The following is an 18,870-nucleotide window of genomic DNA, read 5'->3' on the forward strand; positions in this document are numbered from 1 at the left end:
TTATTATTATGATTAGTATTAAGTATGACTGGGTTCATGGAAAATCCCCAGTCAGCTGCAGAAGACTAATACAAATCTGGTGGTCAAGAAAATAAAAATATGGTAATGTTGTCCTGCTGATTAATAATATGACAAACCTGTAAACTCTGTACCATCCTTTCAACATCAATCCGTGACCAAACAAATCATGTGTTTTGCCCTGCGTAAATGTTTCTTAGTTCCACCTCCCTCTGTTAACCCTCTTATGGTATAAATTCAGCCTTGGAGAAAAATAAAATTGACGCCTTTTTCAGACTCTTGTCTTGGCATCCTTCTTTGGTCCTTTGTCCCACATTCTCTTCCAGGTACCCTCAGAACCCTCACTTTCACAGCATTTGTAATCCCTTCTCAAAATCTACCAACAACATATCAGTTGTCAGTAAACTAGTTTGCCACTAGCATTCACTTCTGTATTTGATATGCTCTAGCTGTCTCTCTTAGGAAGGAGCTATATCCGGTACCTGGCAGAATGCACTTCATAGCTTCATCACTCATATCTAGTTTTGAATATATATATATTCAAATATATATATATATATATATATATATATATATATATATATATATATATATATGTTTGGTGTCTCCTACAGCAATGAGGTTAGGTAGAATTTTAGCATGGATTGTGCGCAACTAGCTAAAGAATGTAGAATCCACAAATGACAATGGCAAATAATCTCACTCCTGTTCTTAGGAACCTATTGAGGTTGATGTTTAACTGGACCTCAAGCCATTCCTCTCACTGCCCATCCTCCTAAGTATGATGTATGGCCTGAAGAAATAATCATGGTGGGAACACAGGTAGGTAGATATGAGAGAACTGATACTTAATTGGAAATAGAACCACATTCTATAGTCAATGTTGTCCTTTGTTTTATTGATATCTGCTATTTTTTGGATAAAATAAGCATTTGGGAGTTTATCATTCGAAGTAGGTAGACAATATTTACATTGTTATATTCATTCTATTGCTAGACCCACATTGTTGCCAAAATCAATGAAAAAAATGGAATTGGAAAACAGATTATTTGATAACACATTCTGGAATATATATATATATATATATATATATATATATATATATATATATATATATATATATTCCAGAATATATACACACACACATGAATATATATATATATATTCCAGAATATATATACATACATATATATATATATATATATATATATATATATATATATATATATATATAAATTCCCCAATCAAGGAATGTTCAAATAGAAAATGAAATACAATATACACTCAATTAAAGGTCTGTAGGGTAAATACAGGTTTTTGGGAAACAAAGAAAACCTAGGAAACTGAACTGTATATCACAGGAATGGACCTGGTAATAGAATTATGATCCAGAAGAATCTCCTCCATCCTATGTTCCTAGATGTTTTCTACTCATGCCAAGCCCCTGAATAACTGTCTCCATTCAGACCATGTAAACACTAATACAGGAAAGAGAAGTATCTAGACTTGGAGAGATGAAGTTTGTAGTACGTACAGGTTTCCACTGTGTCATAGGAGACACACCTGCAAATCACATTCTTGAATCTATTCAATGTACCTCTCCAATATTCCTTCAGTACATATAGGGTTTACTAATTGGCTGCTAATTCAGTGTAAAGGGCCATTGAGGAGGGAGGACAAAGAGGATGAAGAAATCAGAGGTGTGGAAAAGAAAGCTGGCCTTCTGTCTTGGTATAAAAAAAGGAAGATATGCATGGATTATGGGAAATCTCAGTCCTTGGTAGGAGTTGAGTATATTCACTTGAGACACAGACATGACCTTAGCCCTCCACATACGGGATTCAGGTGCTGGAGCCTCTCAGAAGCATACTGACTTCCCTGCTTCTAATGGTTCCTGGAAGTCAGAGAGTTTATATCATTAATATCTTTATCCAAAAGGCCAGGTGTTGTGAAGGACACTGTTCTTTTCCTTAGAACTCATCGTTTTTATTCTTTCTGCCCAGAAGAAAATGGTCCTAAGGAAGAAGTAAAAAACATGTATTGTATCCTCAGCTCAGAGGAAATTACTCAATTATTTGGATACTTATAGAGCAGTATGTTCTGATACTGGTATTTGAGAGAGAGAATTGCTCCAAATTTGGACTTCATCACCTCAGACTTTCCACTAGTATTATTCTGACTATAATTCCCTGATAGGGACCATTTGGATTACTGAGCCAATAGGTCTGATTAGCTGCTAATTTTCTTTTCTTTTCTTTCTTTAATTTTTTTTTTTTTATTTTTTTAGCAAATTTTATAGCATTTTTAAATGGGTATTTCTATATTTACATTTCAAATGTTATTTTCTTTCCCAGTTTCTTTTCCATAAGATTCCTAACTGGTCTTCTTACCCTTCTTCTATAACGCCTTTACTGAGCCTTGACATTCCCTTGAACTAGCAATAAAAACTAGGGAGAACCAAGGGCTTATCCTATCACTGATGCCCAAAATCACCATACTCTGCCACATATGCAGTTGGAGCCATAAGTCTGTCTATAAACAGTCTTTGAATATTGGTTTAGTACCAGAAAGCTCAGGTTAGTTGAACTTGTTTTTCTTATTTGGTTGAAAGTCCATTCAGTTCTTGAAATCCTTTCTCAACATCTACAAACAAGGGGTCTTTTTTCAGTTATCTGGTTTGCCACTAGCAATCACTTCTGTATTTGACATGCTCTGGCTGTCTCTCTAATGAAAGATCTATAACTGTTTATTGGCAGAATGCACATTTTAGCTTCATCAATCTTATCCAGTTTTGGTGCCTGATTTTATATATATATATATAAAATGGCTCCTACAACTATGAATTTTAGTGGAATATTTACATGGATTCTGTGCAATTAGGTCAAGAATATAGGATCCACAAATGACAATGCCAAATAGATTCCTTCCTGTTCTTATGAACCTGCTGAAGTTGAGGTTTCACTGGACCTCAAGCAATACATTTTGCTGCACATCCCCCTGAAACTGACGTTTGGACTGAAAAACTCTCATGTCTTGCCCTGGGAATACAGGAAAATAGATATTAGAGAAAAGATATGTAATAGAACTATAGAACTGCATTCTATAGTCATTGTTGTCTTTGCTTAACTGATGTCTGTTAATCTTTGGATATTATAATGATTTGGGAGTTGATCATTTGAAGTAGTACACAATATTTCCACTGTTATATTCACGCTATAGCTGGGTCAAGTTTGTTTACCAAATTTATTGCAAAAAATGGAATTCGAAAAATGAAATTTTTGAGTACTCATGCAGGAATATATAGAATGTCCCCTGTCAATGAATGTACAATCAAAATATGTATCAAAATATCCAGTAAATTAAAGGTCTGTAGGGAAAATATTGGCACATGGGAAACTGAGAAAACCTAGTGATTTGAATTGTATTTCACAGGATTGGACGTGGGAATGAAATTAATCTCCAGAAGAATCTCCTTCACTCCTTGTTCCTAGATATTTTCTACCCATGCTAAGCCCTTGCCTAACTTTCTCCATTCAGAGCATGTGACCACTAATGAAGCAGAGAAATCTCTAGCTTTAGAGAGATGTAGCATGTGAAGTTTTACCCTGTGTCAAAGGGGACACTACTGGAAAGGGCACACTTGAAACTGGTCAATGTAAGGAAAGCTGTTTAGCAGGTAGGCCATGGCAGTTCTCAGTGACATCATCATTAGGCCCTCCATGAAAAACCCCTTGTATCCTGGAGAGCCCTAGCTTCTTCTGTGACGTAACAAGTGTTGCTTCATCAGCAATTGTCTCTCAGATATTCCTTCCATATATCTATGGTTTACTAATTGGCCTCTAATTCAGAGTAAAGAGCCATTTGGGAGGGTGAACAAACAGGATTAAGAGATCAGAGATGGGGAGAAGGAAGCTGGTCTTTTGTCTTGGTATAAAAGAAAAAAGAAACATGTGGTTCTTGGGAAAACACCCTGGGAAGATGGCTTTAGTTTTTTTGATCTCTGGTTTAACTGTGATCTTGGAGAAGTTGCTGAACATTCTAAAGACCTTTGGGCAGATGGTAAAGTTTCTAGATACCCCTTTTTTATTTCATTGGTCCTGGGGATTGTACGGCTGATGGTAAATGTTTCCCAGGAAGACTGCTAAGCCAGATTGATTTTTGGATGCTTTAGAAGACATGGAATATTTCTGATATACTTGGGCTGATGGCACAAGGTCTAAAAGATATTTTTCGATGTGGACTTTCCCTCAGACCTTTGAAAATATAAAAAAAAGCTTTTGTAATTTTGAAGTCTAATTTGCACAATGACAAATCACTTTGAGCATGGACAACACTTACTGGAGCCCTAGAGCAGTGTGAAGAAATTCCCTGAAACCCTGGGCAGACGGTGAACATGCTTTTTGGTAGAAAAGTGAGTTTCTTGAGCACCTTGGGACAATATGGAATGTCCAGTATGCCCTTGTAAGGATTGGCAACTTTCCAAAATTCCTTCGTCATTTTTGGAAAATTCAAAGGGCCTATGGACAGATGGAGAATGTGTGGGACTCACCTGAGGAGTAGTTGTATCTTTTGGTGTCTCTTTGTTTCCAGAAGATGACACAATATCCCAATTCACAACTGTCTTCTTCAGAGGAGAAAGTTCTCAAGACTCCATCCGAAGGATCAAATCTTAACCCTGTGTTTCTAGAGACTGGATGCTTATGGTCCACTATGGTAGAGGGAGAATGCAATCTATTTCTTCCCAGTGTGCACATGTGATATAAATCTACTTGGGTAGACAGGGATAGTTGTAAAGCATGCTGTTCAGGTGCAGTAGATCCTCAGACATCCTTCTCAGATGAGGAAGGTCTTAATGTATCATGTATATGTGTAGAAATCCTGACTGTGACATCAGAATGGTGGTTAGGTATTAGAGCTACCTCTGAAGATGTGACTTCTTCTAGAGCATCATGGACATATGTGAAAGATCTGGGAGCCTCATGAGCAGATAAGGATGTTTCTACACATCGTTGTGTAATTGTGGAAGTTCCAAGAAAATTTTCTTCTGCGGGAGAAATGGAATCAGACTTTCATATAGAAGTGTCAGGTTCCCTAGCCTGCTTGATAGGCAAAACGGCTTCGAAGGCACCTTCAGGAGATAAGGTAAAATCCAGAGCCTTAGAAGTATTTTGCAGATGTTCTGGGTCTGCTTGTGGGTATAAAGAAGGACTGGATACCCTTTGGGAATATTTGGAAGAGTCTGTAGCGTCTTTTGTGTTTGTGGATGTTGGCTGAGCTTGAGGAGATTAAGAAGTTCGTATAGACACCTGTGAAGTTAGCAGAACTCATATCCATTCTTTTGCACAAATGCAATCCAAGCAATCCCTTTCCTCAGCTGTTGAGGATGGTATAGACACTGGTATTTCGTTATCATGTTCCCCCACTCCTGGTTCATATATGGTTGAATCCATAACCTTCTCTACAGATGGAATATGTCCTAGAACATCTTTTGTACATGTGTCACATCGGCAAGCCATTTCTACATATGTGGCTGTGGGTAGAACTCCTTTTGTAGATGTTTCTTCTCTCACAGTCTCTTTAAGAGATAGAGTACTACTCAGAGAATTCTGCTAAGTTTTGGGAAATGCTAGCATCTCTGCTGTATATGTGGAAAAATTTGGAGCCTCTCCTTACAGGACAGAATGACCTAGAGTCCCTTGAGGAGGTAGGGGGTGTTGTATCTTCTCTGCACTTTGTATAAATATGGAGTCTGCATGGCTCATTGACTGTGGGTTGTGATAAACTTGGTTCTTTTGGGCCTGATGACAAGTCAGGAGGGACCTTTTCGGTGGTAGAGGATATTTGAATAATTCTCTGTTGTATAGTGACATTGTAAGTACTGGGGGAGATGGTGAGGGTGCTAGATCATATTTTTTATATGCTGAAGGCACAAGAGTTCCTTTGGTGGACTTAGAATTTTCTACCACATCTTGCTTGGGTATGGAACACTGAAGAGCCCCTTCTGAAATTGTCAATGGTCCTTGATCTAATGTTGTACATGCAGAAAGTTTTGTCTCTGCTTGGGCTGGTATGTGCGTTTTGAGTTTCACTTTGGGATTTGTGACTGCATTTTGTCACTCTGGACCATAAGTGATGATTTAATTCATTTTTAATAGTGGAGGGCTTTTAAGTTCCTCTTGGTTTAATAGGGAAGTTCTGAAACCCCCTTTTTCAGCAGAATCAGGTTTAAAATTCGCTTTACCCTAAGCAGATTGCATTAGGCACTTTGATGTAGATTGGGGACATCTTTGACTGTCTTTCGGATTGGACATAGCTCTCTGCCCTGCTTTGGCAGCTATCAATGGTATTAAAGTCTCCGGTGGAGAGGGGGCATGTATTAATCCATTTGTGGAATATGAATAATCACTGAGATTACCTTTAAGAGAAGTAGTTTTGCAGCCCTCTTTTTCTGATGGGGCCTGTTGTACCTCCCCTTGACCAGAGGGTTCTTGTCCATCACACTTTGGAGGAGAATTGGAATGATTAGAGACCTACAGGATAGGGAATGAACATTTGAAACTCCTCTGGAATCTCTGTGTGACAGAGAGCTGATCACCCAGAAGAGTGGGCAATACTGGGACCTCAGGGAAGGAGAGACTGCCACTTCTGTCCACCTGTGCCGACATCCCTAGCCCAAGAGGAAACTGCACAGTGCCTCTGGATACATGAATATAGTAGGAGTCAAGGTACAGGAGCCCTGCAGTCCAAACTGCATCTTTATCTGGTTTAGTCCAAATGCATCCTACACCCAAATCTCATGGGATTGGAAGACTTAGAGCATCAGAGGGGTGGAAACCCCTGAAAACCACCTAGCTCCAACTGGGCCTCCTGTGCATAGGGACCTAGGAGCGGTAGGGGTAGGACATTTCTGCTTGTGGCTCTCATAGAGAGCTGAAAGTCAGCTGTGGAATGACTTCTGGCCTGAGACCAGTGGTAAATCCAACTTTTCTGCTCTAAGTGACCTGACTGGTGGACTCAGAACAAGCAAAGGCAGAACTCTTCTGGGACCAGGCACTTCCAGTTTCTAGCTTTCTCCTGAAACTCGTCATCCCGGCCCAGAGCTCCCTGCTCCTAGACGCTGTGGGAGAGAGAGCTGATTATCCAGTATTGTGCACAATACTGAGCCTACAAGGAAAAGAGGCTCCCATGTCTTCCCACTGTTACCCACATCTCTGGCCCCAGACAAAAGAGCATAGTGCTACTGGACCCAGGAATATAGAGGAGTAAAACTGTAGGAGCACCATGTCCCAGACTGTGCCTGGATCTGAAATGAACTGGATGAATAGCTCACTGCACACAAATCCAGAGGGTGGGGGAACTATACTTTCAGAGGAGCGGACACTCCTGGGAAACCAGAGGATACTATTCTATCCCCAAATTCCTGTCTCAAGAGGGAAACACCTTGTGCCTTCTGTGCCCCCACCCGCACAGAAGGACCTAGGAGAAGTATGTGAATTTCCTTCTGGTTCCTGCCCACAGGGAGAGCTGAAAGCCAGTGGACAGGAGAAACTACTCGGCTGAGAGCAGAATACTCTGTTCCCATAACTGGCTAAAAGAAATCAGGAAAACAGGTTTACAGCCGTCCTGACACACGAGCATACAGGACTGTCAAGCCACTGTCATAAAGAGCAAGACAAGCTAACTCTAGAGACAACCTGATGGCTAGAGGCAAGAACAGGAACTCAAACAACAGTAATCTAGACTACTTAGGCTCATTCAGAGCCCAAATCTCCCACAAAAGCAAACACTGGATATCCAAACACACCAGAGAAGCAAGATCTAGATTTAAGTTCACATTTTATCATAACCATGGGGGATGTTAAGAAGTTCATAAACAACTTCCGTAAGAAAATACAGGACAGTAAAAAAATACAGAAGTAAACAGGTAGAATCCCATAAAGAGGGAACAAAAAGGTACCTTAAGAACTACTGGGAAAACAACAAAACAGGAGAAGGAAATGAACAAAACCGTCCCGGAATTAAAAATGGATATAGAAACAATAAAGAAACACAGAAGAAGACAACCCTGAAGATGGAAAACCTAGGACAGAGACCAGGAGTCACAGATGTTAGAATCACCAACAGTATAAAAGAGATAGCACACATAATCTAATGAGCAGAAGATTCCATAGAAAACATTGACACAACTGTCAAAGATAATGTAAAACCGAAAAAAACTCCTAGCCCAAAACATACAGGAAATCCAGGACACAATGAGAAGATAAAACCTAAAGATAACAGGATGGAAGAGAGTGAAGACTGCCAACATCAAGGGACAGTAATATCTTCAACAAAATTATAAAAGAAAACTTCCATAATCTAAAGTAAGAGATGTCCATAAACGTACACAAAGCCTACCGAACTCGAACTCCAAATAGACTGGAATGGAAAAGGAAATAATCCAATCACATAAAAGTCAAAACACCAAATTCACAAAAGAAATATAAATATTAAAAGCAGTAAAGGGAAAGGTTAAATAACATATAAAGGCAAAGCTGTCAGAATTCCACCAGAATTCTCACCAGAGACTATGAAACCCAGAAGATCTTGGACAGATGTCATACAAACACTAAGAGAACATAAAGGCCAGCCCAGGTTACTGTATCTAGCAAAACTCTCAATTAACATAGCTGGAGAAACCAAGATATTCCATGACAAAACCAAATTTACACAATATATTTTTACATATCGAGTAAGAGAAAGGAAACTAACTGGCAAACCCCAATACAAGGAGTCAGGTAAAATCATAGATAAAGCAAGAAATTAATCTTTTCACAACAAAACAAAGAGAAGCACACAAACGTAAACTAACCTTCAATATGAAAATAAGAGAAAGTTTCCATCACTAATCCTTAATATCTCTCAACTTCAATGGACACAATTTTCCACTAAAAATACACAGATTGACAAACTTGATATGTAATGAGGACCCAGCGTTTTGAACTACAGGAAACACACTTCAGAGACAAAGACAGACACTACCTTAGAGTAAAAGGCTGGATAAATACTTTCCAAGCAAATTGTCTGAAGAAGCAAGCTGGAGTAGCGATTCTAATATCATATAAAATCTACTTTCAACCAAAAGTCATTAAAAATCATAAGGAAGGACACTTCATATTCATCAAAGGAAAAATCCACCAAGATGAACTCTAAATAATAAATATCTATGCTCCAAATACAAAGGCACCTACATACATAAAAGAAACCTTACTAAAGCTCAAAGAACATATGGCACCGCAAATAATAATAGCAGGAGATTTCAACGCCCTACTCTCATCATTAGACCGATCAGGGAAACAGAAATTAAACAGAGACATAGACAGATTAACAGAAGTTATAAACCAAATGGACTTAACAGATATTTTAGAACATTCTATCATAAAACAAAAGGATATAACTTCTCACCACTTCATGGCACTTTTTCTAAAATTGATCATATAATCAATCAAAAACCAGGCCTAAAAGAATATGGAAAGATAATAATAATCCAATGAATCCTACCAGACTCCATGGGCTAAAACTGTTCTTCAATAACAATTAGGAAAGAACACCCACATATACATGGAAGTTGAACAATGCTCTACTCCATGATAACTTGGTCAAGGAAGAAATGAAGAAAGAAATTAAAGACTTCTTAGAATTTCATGAAAATTAAGGTACAATATACCCAAACTTTTGGGACTAATATAAGCTATACTAAAAGGAAAGCTCATATCTCTGAGTGCCTGCATATAGAAACAGGGGAGAGCATACAGCAGCAGCTTGACAGCACACCTAAAACTCTAGAACAAAAAGAAGCAAATATTCACAGGTGTAGTAGAAGGCAGGAAATAATCAAACTCAGAGCTGAAATCAACCAAGTAGAAAAAAAGGGGACTATACAAAGAATGAAGAGAACCAAATGCTGGTTCTTTGAGAAAATCAACAGGATACATTAACCCATAGCCAGACTAACCAGAGGGCACACAGAGTGTTTCCAAAATAACAAAATCATAAACGGAAAGGGAGAAATAACAGCAGAATCAGAGCAAATTATAAAATTTATCGGGGGTTGAGAATTTAGCTCAATGGTAGAGCACTTCTGTAGCAAGCACAAGGACCTGGGTTCGGTCCCCAGCTCTGAAAAAATAATTTAAAAAAAAGTTATCAGATTGTCCTACAAATGCCCATATTCAAGAAAACTTGAAAATATGGAGAAAAAGGACAATTTTCTAGACAAATGCCAGGTACCAAAGCTAAATCAGGAACCGAAAAACCGTTTAAACAACCAATAACTGTTAAGAAATACAAGCAATCATTAAAAGCCTCCCAACATAAAAGGAGTCCAAGATCAGATGGGTTTAGTTCAGAAATCTATCCAATATTCATAGAACATTTCATACCAATATTGTCCAAACTATACAACAAATTTGAAACAGGTGGAGCACTACCGAATTCCTTTTATGAAGCCACAATTACTCTTATACATAAACCACACAAAGACCCAACAAAAAATAAAACTTCAGAGCAATTTCCGTTATGAATATTGGTGCAAAAATACTCGATAAAGTCTTGCAAACTGAGTCCAAGAACACATCAAAAAATCATCCATTATGATCATGTAGGTTTTATCCCAGGCATGCAGGGATGGTTTTGTATATAGAAACCATCAACATAATCCACTATATAATCACACTCAAAGATAAAAACCCAATGATCCTTTCATTACATGCTGAGAAAACATTTGAAAAAATTTAAAACTACTTCATGATAAAAGTCCTGGAAATTATAGGAACATAAGGACCGTTCCTAATCATATACAGCAAACCAGTAGCTAACATTAAATTAAATGGAGAGAAACATGAAGCAATCCCACTAAAATCAGGGACATGACAAGGCTGTCCACTCTCTCACAATTTATACAATGTAGTTCATGATGTCTTAGCCAGAGGAAGCAAACAACAAAAGGAAGTCAAAGTTATATAGACTGGCAAGGAAGAAGTAAAAATAGCACTGTTTGTAGATGATATGATAGTATACTTAGTGACCTCAAAAGTTTCACAAGATAATTCCTGAGCCTGATAAACAATTTTAGCAAAGTGGCTGGGTATAAAAGTAACTCTACACAAAAGCTAAACTAGCAGAGCAAGAAACTAGGCATATGACAACCTTCACAATAGCCCCAAATAATATAAATATCTCAAGGTGACTTTATCCAAGCAAGTAAAAGATATGAGCATATGAGCAGAACCACAAGTCTCTGCAGAAAGTGAAGGAGATTTCAGAAGATGGAAAGATCTCCCATGCTCATGAACTGGCAGGAATAATATAGTAAAAATGGCCATTATACCAAAAGCAACCTACAAATTAATTCCAATCCCCATCAAAATTCCAATCCAATTCTTCGTAGAGTTAGACAGTACAATTCATTATTTCATCTGGAATAACAAAAAACACAGAATAGCTAAAACTATCATCAACTATAAAAGGACTTCCTCGTTAATCACTATCCCTGAACTCTAGTATTACAGAGCAACAGTGATAAAAACTGTATGGCATTGAGATAGAGCCACGCAAATCAACCAGTAGAATAGAATTGAAGACCCAGAACTTAAACCATACTCCCATGGTCACTTAATTTTTGAGAAAGAGCCAAAACCATCCAATGGAAAAAAAAGATAGCATTTTCAGCAAGTGGTGCTGGTTCAACTGGAGGTCAGTATGTAGAAGAAGGCAAATTGGCCCACTCTTACTGCCCTGTAAAAAGCTAAAGTCCAACTGGATCAAGGACCTCCACTTCAAACCAGATAAACTCAAACTAACAGAAGAAAAAGTGGGGAAGCATCTGGAACACATGGGCACTTTAGAAAATTTCCTGAACAAAACACCAAAGGCTCATGTTCTAAGATCAAGAATCAACAAATGCCATCTCATAAAACCGCAAAGCTTCTGTAAGGCAGAGGACACTGTTCTTAGGACAAAATGGCAACCAACAGATAGAAAAAAGATCTTTCCAATCCTACAACAGATAGAAGGGTAATATCCAAAATATGCAAAGAAAACAAGAAGTTAGACTGCAGGAGACAAATAACCCTATTGAAAAATGGGGTTCAGAGCAAAACAAAGAATTCACAGCTGAAGAATATCGAATGTCAGTGAAACACCTAAAGAAATATTCAACATCTTTACACACAAGGGAAATGCAAATCAAAACAACACTGAGATTTCACCTCAAACCAGTTAGAATGGCTACGATCAAAAACTCAGGTGACAGAAGATGCTGGCGAGGATGTGGAGAAAGAGGAACACTCCTCCATTGTTGGTGGGATTGCAGACTGGTCCAACCATTCTGGAAATCAGTCTGGATGTTCCTCAGAAAATTGGACATTGAACTACCTAAGAACCCAGCTATACCTCTCTCGGGCATATACCCAAAAGATGTCCCTTCATATAACAAAGACACATGCTCCACTATTTTCGTAGCAGCCTTATTTATAATAGCCAGAAGCTAAGAACCAAGATGCCTTCAACAGAGAAATGGATACAGAAAATGTGGTACATCTACACAATGGAATATTACTCAGCTGTCAAAAACAATGTCTTTATGAAATTCATAGGCAAATGAATGGAACTGGAAATATCATCCTGAGTGAGGTAATCCAATCACAGATTCACATACATGGTATGCACTCATTGATAAGTGCTATTGGCTCAAATTCTCGAATTACCCTAGATGCACAGAACCAAAATGTGAATGCTTCACTCCTTCTTTAAAAGGGGATCAAGAATACCCTTGTCAGGGAATAGGGAAGCAAATTGTAGAACAGAGGCAGAAAGAACACCCACTCAGAGCCTGCCCCACATGGGGCCCATACATATACAGCCAGTAAACTAGGTAAAAAGGATGAATCAATGAAATGCAGGCTGATAGGAACCAATGTAGATCTCTCCTGAGAGACACAGCCAGAATACAGCAAATACTTAGGCAAATGTCAGCAGCAATCCACTGTACTGAGAATGCGACCCCTGCTAAAGGAATCAGAGCAAGGCCTGAAAGAGTTAATGGGCTTGAGACCCCATCTGAACAAAAATGCCAACCAAACCTAGGTTCAACCGACTAAGCCACTACCCAAGCCTATACATGAACTGACCTGAACTCCAAATTCACAGGTATCAATGAATGCCTATTAGGGGCACCAGTGGAAGGGGAAGTCTTTGGTTCTCCCAAGAATGAACCCCCAGTGAATGGCATTTTTGGGAGAAGGGCAGTAATGTGTGGGTGGATCGGGAGAGGAAAACCCCTATAGAAGGGGAGAGGGAGGGGCTAGGAAAATGTTAATGGGGAAACTTGGAAGGGGAATAACATTTGAAATGGAAATAAGAAATACTCAATTTAATAAAGATGGAAGAAAAAAAGATACTCCCTCTGGAAGAGGAGAATGTATGATTTTCCTTTCAGGATCTGTGGGAGGAATTTTGGACACCTGGGCAAATGTGGAATAACCCTATAGAACATTGGAACCATTTGGTTATTTCCGGAAAGTCCTGGGTGGGTAGGAACATCTTGGGGAAAAATGGGAGATCCAAGTTCTCCATGTCTAGATAGGGAAGGATGTTGGCAACCTGGAATGTGTGGGGAAAGTACCTGTCCCAATTTGTCAGTATAAGAGTCAGCAAAAAGTGGCCCAGGCACAGTGTGATATTCTTTGAGTCTTTCACTATTCTCTCCAGTATTGTGTTTTGTAGATGTTACAGGCACTCTGGCTACCAACTCGTCCTAGTCCACATGTTCCTCAATCCCAGTAGACATAACCCGCTTTTCTTTTCTTTACTTTTTTTTTTTTTTTCATCTTCCCAAGAACCAAGAATGGGAACTTAGATGAGGCCACTCTTTTTCGGGTAGCAGGAAGTAAAGCAGATCTTCTGATATCCCTAGTCAGTGGGTTTCTCAGTGATCTGCTATCCTTGGTCAGTGTATTACTCATGCCCTCAGAAACCCTCAGAGTAAGTGGAACTGTCCATTTCTTCTTCTCTGTCAGTTCCCTTCTGGAGTCTAGGTCCCTCTTATTGACTGAAGCCTTTATATGATCTTTGAGTTTCTGCAGGTTTTCTGTAACATGAGCATCAGGTTTTTTGAATCTCTGATCTTCATAGGGTTTTGGGCATCTGAACTTGTCCCGAGCCCTTCTAAGTAGTCCGGGAGGTGCAAAGTCGCTCGGGTCTCTGGTGTTCAATTGCTTCCCCCACTATGGTAGGAAGTTATAATCCACTTGGGGGACACCGAAGGTCTTCCAGGCTGTGGAGGCTGGGAACCCTTAAAATGCTTCCCCCATTGGAGTCCGGTGTTATAATCATCTTGGGGGACACTGAATGGGCTTCCAGGCTGTGGAGGCTGGGAATCCTTCAACTGATTCCACTGTTGCATTCAGGTGTTGTTGTCATCTTGGGGGACACTGAAGGGTTCCCAGGCCGTGGAGGCTGAGAAATCGTTGGTGCATGGTCAGAGGGTGAAGTCCTGGATGAGGGTCGCTGGTCTCTCTCCTCACATCTGGTCGTTTAGTCTTTAAGGAAATTGAACAAGAAATGTCGAATGGGCTACTACCATGTGAAGGGGCAGTGAATGTACTTGCCAGTGGTGAGTCATGGTAAGCATCAGTTGAGCTGTATCCTTTGAGTATGTCTCTCTATCTTCCGAGAACTGTGGACAAGTCCGGAAGGCAAAGCAGGGAAATCTCGAGTGACCATTGATCTCCTGAAACAGCCAAAGCTCTAGAGGAGCTGTCCTCGAGTTTGCACAGGGAAGTAGCGAGGTCTGCAAGGGGCAGTCGCGAGGTCTGCACCAGGCAGTCAGGAGCTGCTTCACTTGTCATTTCTGCTTGTAGTTGCGGGGCGATCATCCAAGCTTTCTGAATGAGGAGGAACCCTATCGAATCTCTTCCTTTGTGTCCAGAGTGCTATCTGCTATTGTGCCCACTGTCAGGGGCCAAGACAAGGGATTCGGGAAGGAGCAACATGAATGGAAAGGGCAAGGTGTGCTTAGGACACTGTGCGGTCAAGCGACACTTACAACACGGTAGATCCCTCTAACCAGAGGCCATCTGTGGTGCAGTGATGTGTCTTGGAGCCTCATAACCGAATGGGAAAGGTTGATCCAGACCCTTGATCCTCAGAGACTGCAGGGACTAGAAAATCACTGGTGGATTTTTTTAGGGAATGAACATGTGATAGGATTTGTATAGAGCATTGAATGCATGGGATTGATATTAGAATTCCATTTGAGTTCCAGATATTACTGTGATGCTTCTGCCTTGATGTATCACTATTTTTTCTTGTCCCAAAGCTCTTAATATTCTTTCCGTGATGATATTTTTGAAATATTGAGTATGATACACAATGGAAAGTATTTTCTCTAATCACATATATTGAAATTCTAAATATGTCTTGATATCGTATGCAGTTGCCTTTATTATTACTATTATTAACAATTGTATTTCTTTGCATTTCAAATATTGCCCCCTTTCCGGTCCGCCTCTATAATCCCCACCACCACATACTCTTCGTCTTTGTCTCTAAGAGCGTGCGTCCCCAACACCCCCAGTCGTTCTTACCTCACCCCTCTAGATTCGCTCTTCTCTGGGACATCAAGCTACTAAGGACCAACTGCTTCCCCTTCCACTGATGTGAGATGAGGCAATTCTCTGCTACATATGTAGGGTACCAGAACATGTATATTCAATGGTTGGTGGTTAGGTCCATGGGTTCCCTGAGGGGTCTGGTTAATTGATATCGTTGTTCTATCTCTAATAACAATCCCCTTCAGCCCCTTCAGCCCTTCCCCTACATCTTCCATTGGGATCTCTAGGTTCAGTTCAATGGTTAGCTGTGAATATCTGCATCTGTCTCAGTCAGGTGTTGGCAAAGCCTCTCAGAGGACAGGCATATCAGACTCCTGTTTTCAAGCACATATCAGCAGCAGCAACAGTGTCCAGGTTGGTGTCTGCAGATCTCTGGATGGCCTTTCTTTCAGCCTCTGCCCCACTTTCCCCTCTGCAATTCCATTAGACAGGATAACTCTGAATATATTTGAGATGGGTGAGTGGTCCCATCCTTACACTGGGGGCCATGTCTATCTACTGGAGGTGGTGTCTTCAGGTTAATTTCAGTGTTATTGTTGATGTTGGCCAATGTCATCAGTATTGGGTCCAGGGAACCTGTCGCATTCCTAGTATCTGGTTTATCCTAGAGGTTACCCCCATCCTCAACTGTTCCTTCTCTCTATACTAATTTTCCTGGTCCTCTGTTTTTTTCCCTGTTTCTTCCAACATCTTATCCTGATCTCCTATTTTTCTATTTCACTCCCCTCTCCCACACAGGGTGATTCCTCCATCTGACTCCCATGAAAATTTTCTTCCCCCTTCTAATTGTTAATGAAGCAATCCCCCTTTGTCCTTTCTTGTTAAGCTTCAGAGTGCATATGAGTTTATGGTGGATATTATGAGCTCTTGGGCTAATATTCACTTACTAGTGAGGGCATGCTATGTGCATTTATTTGTGTTTTTGTTATGTCACTCAGGATTATATTTTCTATTTTCATCCATTTCCGTATGAATTTCATGAAGTCATTCTTTTTAATAGCTGCATACCACACCATTGTGTAAATGTACCACATTATATCAATCTGTTCCTCTTTTGAGGGACATCTGGGTTCTTTCCAGCTTCTGTCTGTTATAAATAAGGCTGCTCTGAACATAGTGGAGCACGTGTCCTTGTTGTAGGTTGGAGCAAGTTTTGGGTATATGCCATCCAATGGTACAGCTGGATCCTCAGGTAGTAAATACTATGTTTAATTTTCTGAAGAAGCTCCAGCCTGGATTCCAGGGTGATTTTAAGAGCTTGTAATTTCCACAGTGAAAGAGTGTTCCTTTCTCTCCACATCCTTGACAGAGACTGTTGTCACCTGACTTTTTTGACTTAGCCATTCTGACTGGTATGAGGTAGAATTTCAGGATTGTTTTGATTTGCATTTCCCCAATGAGTAAGGATGTTGAACATTTTTAGGTGCTTCTCATCCATTCAATATTCATCAGTTGAGAATTTTTGTTTAGAACTGTAGCCCAGTATTAAATAGGGTTATTTGATTCTCCGGAGGATAGCTTATTGAGTTTTTTTGTATATATTGGATATTAGCACTCCATCGGATATAGGATTGGTAAAGATCTTTTCCCAATCTGTTAGTTGCTGTATGGAAGTAATAACAGTGTTCTTTGTCTTAGAGAAACTTTGAAATTTTATGAAGTTTCATTTTTCAATTTTTGATCTTAGAACAAAAGCCTTTGGTGTTCTATTGAGGAAATTTTCCCCAGTACCAAACTCTTTGAGGCTTTCCCCTGCTTTTCATCAATTAGTTTCAGTGTATCTGGTTTTATTTGGAGTTCTTTAACCCAGTTTTACTTGAGCTTTGTACAAGGAGATAAGAATGGATTGATTTGCATTCTTCTACCTTCTGCCCTTCAGTTGAAACAGCACAATTTTTAAAAAATGCTATCTTTTTTTTCCACTGTATGGTTTTAGATCCTTTGTTAATTATCAAGTGGCCATAGCTGTGTGGGTTCATTTCTGGGTCTTACATTCTATTCCATTGTTATACCTGACTGTCTCAATACCAATACAATACAGTTTTTCCTCACCATTGCTCTGTAATACAACTTGAGCTCAGGGATAGCGATTTCCCCAAATGATTTTATTTTTAAGAATAGTTTTCTCTATCCTGGGATTTTTTTTATTCCATATAAATTTGCAAACTGCCATTTTTATGTCTGTGAAGAAATCAGTTGTAATGTTGATGGAGATTGCATTGAATCTGTAGGTTTCTTTTGGCAAGATGGCCATTTTTACAATATTAAACCTGCCAATACATGAACATGGGAGATCTTTCTAATTTCTGAGATCTTCTTCAATTTATTTTTTTCAGACAGTTGTGTTCTTGTCATGTATATCTTTCATTTGCTTGGTTAGAGTCAAACAGAGGTATTTTATAAGCTTTTTCACTATTGTCAAGGGTGTCATTTCTGTAATTTCTTTCTCAGCCTATTTCTCTTTTGAGCAGAGGCAGGATACTGATTTGTTTGAATCAATTTTAAACTCTTCCACTCTGCTATAGCTGTTTATCTGCTTAGAAATTCACTGGTGGAAATTGTCGGGTCACAACATCTGCATATAGTGATATTTTGAAAATTTCCTTTGCAATATGTATCCCTTTACATCCATTTGTTTTCTGTTTACTCTGGCTAGGGCTTTGAATACTATATTGAAAAGGTAGGGAGAGAGTGGTTATCATTGTCTAGTTCCTGATTGTAGTGGGATTGCATTAAGTTTTTCTCCATTTAGTTTGATATTGGCCTCTGGTTTGCTGTATATTGCTTTTATTGAGTTCAGTATGGTCCTTGAATTTCTGATCTTTCCAAGACTTGTAACATGAAGGGCTACGTTCTGTAAAATGCTTTCTCAGCATCTAATGAAATGATTGCTTGTTTTGTTTTCTTTGAATTTGTTTTTATAGTGGGATTAGTTTGATTAGTGATCAGGGTCTGTATATTGAACCATCCCTGTATCTCTGGGATGAAGCCTACTTGATCATGATGGATCATTGTTTTCATGTGTTCTTGGATTTGACTTGCAAGAAATTTACTGAGAATTTTTGCAGGGATATTCATGAATAAATTGGTCTGAAATTCTCTTTCTTTTTTTGGGTCTTTGTTTGCTTTAGTTGTAAGCATAATTGTGGCATCAGAGAAGGAATTGTGTAGTGTTCCTTCTATTTCAAGTTTGTGGAAT

The 18,870-nt window shown here is 39.2% G+C and overlaps 2 long non-coding RNA genes across 2 annotated transcripts in view; one reads left to right on the top strand and one right to left on the bottom strand.

Moving 5' to 3' along the window:
* Nucleotides 1-18,870, bottom strand: part of LOC134484354 (uncharacterized) — an 853,788-nt gene that overhangs the window by 697,932 nt on the left and 136,986 nt on the right. The gene's annotated exons all lie outside the window — the stretch shown is intronic.
* LOC134484429 (uncharacterized) overlaps nt 630-18,870 on the top strand; it is an 84,291-nt gene continuing 66,050 nt past the window's right edge. The window contains exon 1 of the long non-coding RNA XR_010061889.1: nt 630-840. This is a non-coding gene — a long non-coding RNA (uncharacterized LOC134484429). The remainder of the gene's footprint in view (nt 841-18,870) is intronic.

The sequence above is a fragment of the Rattus norvegicus genome, chromosome Y, assembly GCF_036323735.1.
Source record: "Rattus norvegicus strain BN/NHsdMcwi chromosome Y, GRCr8, whole genome shotgun sequence".
In the NCBI taxonomy this organism is placed as follows: Eukaryota; Metazoa; Chordata; class Mammalia; order Rodentia; family Muridae; genus Rattus; species Rattus norvegicus.